The sequence below is a fragment of the Hordeum vulgare genome, chromosome 4H (assembly GCF_904849725.1).
Source record: "Hordeum vulgare subsp. vulgare chromosome 4H, MorexV3_pseudomolecules_assembly, whole genome shotgun sequence".
Taxonomy (NCBI): domain Eukaryota; kingdom Viridiplantae; phylum Streptophyta; class Magnoliopsida; order Poales; family Poaceae; genus Hordeum; species Hordeum vulgare.
This window is the reverse complement of record NC_058521.1, coordinates 34,713,913-34,723,730: the sequence shown is the minus strand read 5'-3', so window position 1 is coordinate 34,723,730 and position 9,818 is coordinate 34,713,913. Positions and strand designations below refer to the sequence as shown.

At 43.3% G+C, this 9,818-nt stretch overlaps 1 long non-coding RNA gene across 1 annotated transcript; it reads right to left on the bottom strand.

The window, feature by feature from the left end:
• Positions 1 to 7,584: 7,584 nt before the first annotated feature.
• LOC123451119 lies at positions 7,585 to 8,272 on the bottom strand. The gene is made up of 2 exons (XR_006632099.1): positions 8,132 to 8,272; positions 7,585 to 7,863 (listed from the first exon to the last, which is right to left on the bottom strand). It is a non-coding gene; the product is annotated as an uncharacterized LOC123451119 (long non-coding RNA).
• Between the last annotated feature and the right edge of the window lie 1,546 nt (positions 8,273 to 9,818).

The window sequence follows — 9,818 nt, the reverse complement described above, 5'->3', positions numbered from 1 at the left end:
AGGTGGTATTATAGCATTCTTGTTAGTGTAGGAGCCTCGAAGAGATTTCATTTCAAGAATGAGATAATTAAACCCCCCAATTCTATGATCATGAGATATTTTCAACCCATGATTTCTTCATCGAGCTATCTTGGTTTGGATTTCACCTAAAGCTTTTCCTATGGATTGTTGCTATCATGGTGCTTGTCATTAGTCCAAGTTCTCAATGTATCCTCTTGGTGTAATTAATTGTTCTTATCTTGTTTCTCCCAATCAATCCTTGTTTCTGTTAGTGGCTGGTTGTCACTTCATTAGTTTGAAAAGGTTTCCATAAGCCCACTACTATCTTGTTCTTTTCGTTGTTGTTTTCCAACAACTCCGTTCAATTCTTCGTGCAAGGTTGCTTGCCAAGTTCATTGGATTTAGTAGTTGTCATTCTCTCTTCATTCTCTTCTTCCGTATGAGATAGTTCCTATTCTATTGTTCCGGAGGCATTGTGATATTGCTCTTTGGGTCTAGCATCTTGTTCTGTCAAGATCATGGTGTTCCCTTGTTCTATTTAGTTGTTTGTTATGAATATTGTCTAATTCTCCTACCTTATCGAATTTTTTGTCCCATTTTCCTACCGAAGTGCTGCCCTTGCTTGTTTCTCATATCACTCCTCATCGCTTTGCAACCTTCAAGGGTCATTGTTTTCACTCGTTTGTCAAATAAGCGATTAAGTTTTACTTCTTGCTTTCTCATCCTCTCCCCCTTTATTCTTGGATCTCGGGGCTAGATCCTCTTGTAGTGTAGGAGAGTTGTGACAGCCCGATGCCGACGTTCCAGAAGATTCCCCCTTCTATTCCATTTTCGTCGTGTGTCTATTTTCTTTTGTCGCATCATCATCGCATCATGCGCATCATCTGCATTGCATCGGCACTCTGTTGCCGCTAGTTTTCAAAAAAACTTGCATCCGTTGTTAGTTGCCGGTTCTCGTCGTTGTCCGTTCTGAGCCCGACCACACACGCACGCGCCCGCGACATCGTCAAAACCCTGTTTTAAAAGTGTGTTGAAAACTTTCTCTGATCGGGGTGAAACTTGGCATGCGGTCGTAATTAGTTTTAGGTAGGCCGTATGTCGAATTTCGTCGCGATCGGAGTCCGTCTGGTACCCGAACGGTCGACCGTAGCGGCACCGTCTTCGGTTATTCGCCGGACGGTTGTCGGTGTTTTAAAATACGTTGCCGTGCCGCTCGTTTTCCCTCTCACCCCCACCTAGCCTCTCTGCACAGTGCACCGAACCGCCGCAAAACCCAGTCCGAAAACCTCCCGGAACCCGAGCCCGGCGGTCGTGACCGTTGGATCCGGATCAACCCCGTTTTACTGCAAACTGTCATCGATTTGTCAATTGGATCTCCCTAGCCTAATTTTTTGGACCGTCCGATTACGATCGAAACTATCAGATGACCCCTAACTAGCTATATATTTAGATCCTAGTCTAAACCAATCCAAGCCCTATTTTCTAGGGATCCTCCCCTGTCCCATCCATCAATCACGACACCGCCGCCACCCACTGAAAAATTCCCCTCGGGATCCCCAGATTCAGTCTGCAGCCAACCCGGCAAGCCGCTCGATCTAGATGTCCCTGTGCCTCGACCTCATCCTCCGCACGAACCGATTGACCGGACGCGTCCGTCGCCATGCCGTGCGAGCAGGCCGTCCCCGACGAGCCAGCCTGAGAGCACGAGCGCGCATGGCCTCACCCCCGAGCTCCCGTGCCTCGTGCTTCCCAGGAGCCGATCCTCCCGTGCTCCCGCTTGTCTGAGACCGTGCCGTGAGCCGCCGACAGCCGTGTCGGCGAGATTCACCGACGCACAGGCATCGCCGCTGACCCGGGTCGACCCTCAAGCCTGCCTTCTTCCTCCTCTCTCCTTTTCCTCCCCATATCCCTAATCTTCCTCTCTGTGCACCTCTCTTCCCCGCAGGTACGCACAGCCACGGAACACCTGCAGGTGTAGCAGTAGCAGCCATGGACAGGTACAGCCGGATTCAGTGCCCCTAAGGACCGGATCCATCCATCCCCAACTGTTCCCTGCTCCTCACCTCTCTCTCACCTCGGCTCTCTCTCTCTCTCTCTCTTTGTCTAGCAGGAGCAGCCCCAGACCTCGCCATGGCCATGCATGACCTGCTGCAAGCTCTCCTGCCCATGAAGCTCGCCATCGATGCCTCCCCGCCTTAGATCCGGGTGGGATCGACCGGATTCGACGCCACCATGACCCTGCCGGACTTCGGCCCCTTCGACCTGCGCCTCCCCGCGAGTCTCTGCGTGCAGCCGTCGCCCAGGCTGCCTTCCGTGAGCGCCGTTGCGAGCACAACCAAGCAAACTCGGTACATCTTCAGATACAGATGTGTTGCGTTTTCAGTTTTATTCAGTTAGCTTCAGGGTATGTTCATCTTTCGTGAAACCCATTTTAAACCATAGCTTCTTCGTATCCCAGTTGGTCAGTGCGCTTGCCCATTACGATGGAGGTCTTGGGTTCGAGTCCCACGCTCCCTGAATTTTCCTTTTAGTAATTTTGTTGATTTATGTTCGCCCACGACCCAGTTATGTGGTGCAGTGCTACTATGTTTGCCATAACCATAGCGCTAGCACACTGGCTTGTGCTTTGTAGTGAGACCCAGGGGTCCTGGGTTGAAATCCCGGATGCCCCATTTTATTTTATTTTTCCCTTGTATTTTTTTATATTTGTTGTCACACGTTTGGGCCTGATCTGTCCCTAGGTTGCACTGTGTCTTCGAATTCGGCCCAGTTCGTTTTTTATCTATGCTAGGAATTTTGCAAATTTCAGACAAAGCATCGATTTTCGAACATCCGTAGCTTTTAGACCGTGCACCGGATCGAAACAAGTTATATATGGAACTTGACTAGAATCTTGTGTAGATTAACAAATTCCAACTCTCATGCATAATTAGAACTGTTTAGTGTGTTGTTTGCATCGGTTTGCGTGTCGATGTGTTGAAAACGGTTTAGGTCATAACTATCTGATCCGTAGCTCCGATTTGATCGTGTCCTATATGAAACTTGCTTAGAATCTTGTGTAGTTTCATGTTCTCTTGCTGGTTGTATGTTTTGAAGTGGTCGTGACCATCGTTGCACACATATTGCATTCATGCCATCATATCTTGCGGTGTCCGTATCTTTTGAACCGTAGCTCCGTTGGAGATGTTCTCTATGTGTAAATTGCTTGTAACGACGCGTAGAATCACGTGAACCTATTTGTTTTGCTGTTTAACAACTAATTAAATGTGTTAGTTCAGATCTGGACAGAATTGTAAATTAACATGTGAGGTCGTTTCGGAGGTGCTATATGACATTCCCGACCTCACTTAAAATGCCTAGATAGGTAGTTTAATTATGCTTCACCTCTTGCCATGTTTAACCACATTTAATATTGCCGTGTATCTAATCGGGATAGAACTAAATAAATAAACGTGCAGTTTCGTCAATATGCAACTCGTTGCATATTGAACTTCACTTAATGTGTAGTGTTTGATTGTGTGAATTGTCATGCCGTGACTTGCATGTATTCAGCTGCTCATGCATCATTTGTGTTGTGCATCGTGTGGTGAACATCGTGTGTTGATGCTTCTTTCCGGTTTTCCCCGTCTCGATAGAGTTCCGCAAGCATGTCGGATTGTGAGGACCCGTTCGACTATGTCGGTTCGCCTGCTTCACGGAGGCATTCTTCTTCCAAGCGGAATCTCAGGCAAGATGACCATTTCCCCAGATACCATTACTATCATTGCCATGCTAGTTTACCGTTTCTATCGATTATGTCTCGTTGCCTACCACAGGTTAAATATCAGCCTCTCAACAATGCCATGAAAACCTTCAACCTGTTCGACCTAGCAAACCACCGATTGGCTATGTTGCCGCTTGCTTAACCCTGTGTTAGCATTGCTAGTTGCAGGTGCAGTTGATTCCATGTGATAACATGGGTTTCTTGTTATATCACCATATTAATGCTATTTAATTTAATGCACCTATATACTTGGTAAAAGGTGGAAGGCTCGGCCTTTCTAGCCTGGTGTTTTGTTCCACCTTTGCCCCCTTAGATTCGGCTACTGGTGTTATGTTCCATAATTGAGTGCTCCTAACACGATCGGGGTTGTTATGGGGACCCCCTTGATAATTCGTTTTAGATTAAAGCTGGTCTAGCAAGGCCCAACATTGGTACTACATTTTCCCAACATAATAATTCTCTTAATCTGAAATGCATAGGGAGTTAGCGCTACCCGAGGAGTAATTCTACATAATACAGGGAGGGCCAGTGCTGATGGTGCTGGTCTAAAACAGAGCACCGTGCGGGCCAACCCGGGGCAACTCGGGAGATTTCTATCAGGCCACCGTACGCTTCGCTTATCCGTCGTGTCCTGAGAACGAGATACGCGGCTCCTATCGGGATCGTCGACACGCCGGGCGGCCTTGCTGGATTAATTTTACCTTTGACGAGATATCTTGTGCATCGGGATTCCGGTGATGCTTTGGGTAATCTCAGAGTTGAGGTTTTCCACTAGGGAATCCGACGAGATCGCGAGCTTCTTGATTGAGGATTTCTATGCGGCTTGTGGTAATTTGTGATGGACTAGTTGGAGCACCCCTGCAGAGTTAAATCTTTCGGAAAGCCGTGCCCGCGGTTATGTGGCAACGTGGAAACTTTGTTTAACACTGGTTCTAGATAACTTGAAGTAACTTAATTAAAATATGCCAACTGTGTGCGTAACCGTGACTGTCTCTTTCGCGAGTTCTTACTCCGATCGAGGACACAGTGGGGTTATGTCTGACGTAGGTAGGTGTTCAGGATCATTTATTTGATCATCAGTAGTTCACGTCCGCTATGCGTAGATCTTCCCCCTCTTATTTCTTGTACTCGTAAGTTTAGCCACCAAATATATGCTTAGCCGCTGCTGCAACCTCACCACTTAACCATGCCTCACCCATTAAGCTTTGCTAGTCTTGATACCTTTGGAAATGAGATTGCTGAGTCCCCTGTGGCTCATAGATTACTACAACACCAGTTGCAGGTACAGGTAAAGGTTACTTGACGCGAGCGCGTTGATTGTTCATTTGGAGTTGCTTCTTCTTCTTCTTCTTCGGTCTAGGATGGGTTCCAGGCCGGCAGCCTGGGATAGCAAGGATGGACGTCGTTCTTATTTTTCTCGTTTGTTTTCGTCCGTAGTCGGACCCTGCTCTTACTCTTGATGATTATGTAATGTACTGATGTGACTCTGATGTAGCTTGTGGCGAGTGTAAACCAATTCTATATAAATATCTCTTCTTTTCAGTACATGTACTTGTAATGATATCCATTCTTGCGACACGACGAGATGCGCTTCTATCCCTGACGAGGCCTTCGTGCCAAATTGAGGATAGGGTCGCATCTTGGGCGTGACAATTTCATTTGCAAGTCGCGCGTATTTCTGTAGCTAAAGCATCCAAGTCGACACCCTCCTCGTTGTTCCTCGTGACTACTTTTTTACTTTTTTTAAAAAACGGAGACGCAAGATACGCTCGACTTTAAATTAATAAAGCCCATGAGCAGGGAGCATCCAAGGTCGAAACGATACAGATAAAGATGACGCACACGGCAGCAGCCGAAAGTCTTAAAACACGCAACTGGCCATAGCCTGATCGGAAACTAACAGAGGCCTAAAAACCGCCGGTCGAGAGAACGCCAAAACCAGCCGAAAACCATGGGGATCAATGACGAGCAGCTATCTGAATAGTGCGGATCCGCTCCATGGCCTCCTTCATCCGCTCAATGTCCTGCCATTTCCCCAACGTCATCTAGGTCTGAAGGAACAATTGGCATTTGAAAATGATAACAGGAGGATGTGAATGTAACTTTTGCTCGTTAGTAATCTTGTTACGAGTGGTCCAAAGAGACCACAACAGTGTCCCTACGCAATGTCAAAAAATCCTAGCGAAACCACCCCTATGGGCGCGGAGAGAATGGGGCGCAACTCCTCACCGGAGTGAGGGTTCCAGTTTTGCTCAAAGGCTTCCCGGACCGCACTCCAAGCAAAACGAGTGAGGTGGCAATTGAAGAAAATGTGGTTAGCATCCTCATGGGCCCCACAGACCGCACATGTACCGTCGAAAGGTTTGTTTCTCTTGGCAATGTTATTGGACGACGGAAGGCGGTCATGAAACATTTGACAAAGAAACACCTTGATTTTGAGGGTTATAGCCACTTTCCACTACCCCTAGCAATGTCAAGTGTAGGGCCCACCGATAACTTGGCGTAAAGCGATTTAATGGAAAACTTTCTGGAATTTGTGAGAGACCAAGACACTACGTCTTGCTCGGTGTTCAGCACAAAACCGTACAACATGGTGCATGGCCCCTCACAGCACGCTCGTTCTGGGTCAGTGAGGGGCCGCATGAAAGAGATTGCTGGAGGGGTAGATCTAAGCGCGTCTGCCACTAAAAGTTCGGTGTTCATAGCTAGGCGGTATAGGGACTAGTGGCTTTGCGAGAGCGGCTCAGTACCACACCAGGAATCAAGCCAGAAACGGGTCGACCTACCATTGTTAACTCAAAAGTGGGCTCCTAGCACAAAAGCCGGTTTGGCCGCCCCATTCCAGAAGGACGAACCATTAGACTTGGAAGTAAGGAAGTTACCGACAGAGATGTATTTCTCCCTAAGGATCTCCGCCCAGAGCTCCTACTCATTTTACGAGAGCTTCCACAACCATTTAGAAAGGCGGGTCACGTTCATTTTTAGAGTTTAGGATCCCCAACCCTCCAAACTTCTTGGGACGGCAAACCGCAGCCTACTTGACTAAGTGGTATTTCTTCCTCTTGACTACTACCACTAGAACTACCTATGGTCTGTATGGCTTTAACTCTCTGATTCCCTGCCATGAGAGAGTCCACTACCGGAGAACTTTATGTGCGTCCGTTTAGGCTGCTGGCTGTTTGCTCAATGACTTTCTAGTATCTAACTTGAGACGAAAGCTTGAACACTACTCTGCCACTAATGCCGTTGCTGATTGATCAAACTGCAATGATTCATGTTATAACTTGTAACTTGTACATTGTGCTGTGTTCCATACTTCCATCCCATGTGCTGCTTCAAAATTCAGTAGGACTCGATAGGACAGAACATATTTAAAAATGCCCCAAGTTCCAAAAATGTGCTCAATGTACACAAGATGACCCTTGTCGACACAAGATGGGTAGTCTGACGGAGCAAGGATGTTCTCTGTGTGTTCTACTAGATGGTAAATGTATTTTTACGTGTTGATTTAATTGGTGGGAATATAATTTTTTTTTGATGGTGTTCTAGATTCAGAAATTAGGTAGCGCAATAAGAGTAAAACCTGTAAGGGTGCGTTCAAAAACTTTTTGAATATATGCAGGATTTCCAAAGGATTTTTTGCTTGTAGGAAATTTTGCTTTTGTGACATTCTGTTTACAAATTTAAACAGTGCTTCAAATGAAACCAGGCTCCGTCGCACTGAATTTGCACCTTTAGAATTTGCAGGCTCCGTTGCACTTAATATAACCATATGACTATATATCAGTTCAATCCAAAGGAACATAAAGCTAACCATCCGATGATTACAACATATTTCTTTTACTCCAAGACATTCAAGACAATACTTTTCATTGCAACAATCTGAAACAGTGTTTAAGGCAAAGAGAGGGGACGGGGGTTGGTTGCATCTGAAGGAGGCTGATGGCAACCAGGTTCACAAATGCATTCTTTCCTAGTCCTAAAGCAACGTTCTTGCTCCAGTGCACAACAGAAGCACAAACCATTGGGGCATGGTGGATCTTTCTGTGGGCATATGCATAACTCGATCTTGCCGCTATCCACCTGATCAGTTGCTTGAGCTGCATATGCAAACAAGTATGTTCTCATTCAATTAGGTATTACGAAGAATTATACTCCCTCCTATCCATATTACTTGTCGCTCAAGTAGATGTATCTAGCACTGAGATACATCTAGATACATCCATTTTAGCGACAACTAATAAGGATCGGAGGGAGTATAAAATTTCAAAATAACTTAGTAATGGTTCTCAATGGAATTAACCAAAAGTATATAAATCTAACGAATATCTTTGCGTGAAGTTCAACTAATTGTTGTTTGGTACTCACCCTGAGAAAATATTATGAAGCACAGAAGGATAACCATCACAAGCGTAATCCCAATCACCTTGCTTCTCTCCATGGTAATATAAGCTTTCTCCTTTCTAATATGAATATGAATAGTCTTTGTTTGTAAGGATTTTTTTCATATGGCTGACAATCGTATACTTGCTAACTGCCATATATTTGTATATATATAGCGAACTAATTTGATCTATGTTTAGTAAGGATTAATTGCGTCTTATCATCTACTATTAATTGCTAGGAATAAAATTCTCCATATTTAGTGAATAGTAAATAATAAAATCCTTTATAAAATATCTACCTTTAAAGCTGAAAGGCTCTGCTTGACATTAGGTCTAAAGAAAAGATACAAATAAGATTTTTTTAGGAAAAAGTTCAAAAAAACTTTGAACTTATACACGAAAGATGAACCGAATCATGAACTTACAATCACTGAAATTAGCACACCAAACACTTTCATCTCGGTTTATTTTAGACCTTGAGAGTGTTTCACTGGGATTTGCTGACGTCGCAAATTAAATCGGGCCGGTCAATTTTTCAGTCGCTCGCGCGTCCGCTTTGCTATGGGTTTAATTTTTTTTTCTTTTTCATTGTCTTTTGTTTTTTCAAATTGAGGTTCTTTATTTTTCATTGGTTTTCTTTGGCTTTCTTTTTTCCTTCGTTATATTTTAATTTTTCACTAGTTTTCTTTTGTTTTTATTTCGTCAGTATACTTTTTTGTGTTTCTTTCTTGTATTTTTCATATTGCTTGTCTTTTCTTTTCTTTTTGTTTCTTTGTTGGTTTAACCCATTTTATTTTTCATACATGACTATTTTTAGTCAGTGCACAAAGTACATTGCTAACACGCACATGAAACATATTTGATGCACTTTCGACTTTTTACAGATATATTATGTATATTTTTCTAAAATACATGTTTCCAACTTTTTTTAATACACAATAATGTTTTACCAAATACACTTTTAACATTTTTTAAATGACAATAAACATTTTACAAAACTATATGAACACTTTTTACATAGTTTAGAGAGTTGCTTGCATCTTATAAAAAATTCAAAAAGTGTTCAGACTTTAAAATTGATTATGTTTTCAAAAAGTTTTTCATTTGTTTAAATGTGTTCAGCATTTTTCTCACACATTTGTTCAGGTTTCAAAAGTTTCTCAGGTTTCCAAATTTGTTCAGGTTTAAACAGTTGCTCAGGTTTCCATATTTCTCCAGGATTCAAAAGTTGCTCAAGTTTCCAAATTTGTTCAGATTTCAAAATTTGGTCCCATTTATTGAAAAATAATGTTTCAAAAAGTGTCCACGTTTTCAAAGTTGATACTCTTTTCTAAAAATGTTCGGACTTCAAATTTTTGTTCAGGTTTCAGATATGTTCCTACTTTTTCAAAAACTTATGTTTTACAGTTCATATTTTTAAAATTGATTATGTTTTCAAAAAAATCTGCATTTTCAAACATTATTAATAATTTTCAAAAAGTATTCACACTATATTTTTTGGGAAAAGCTTACCATCATCCGATGGATTACAGCGTCCGCGTCCTCCATCTCCCATGCACGACACGTGTTCTTCATTGAACGCATTTATGCAACACATGTTATGTTTCAGAAACATATACCATGTTGCAATGGTATATGATGAGACTATATTTTGCAACAAAATATCTACA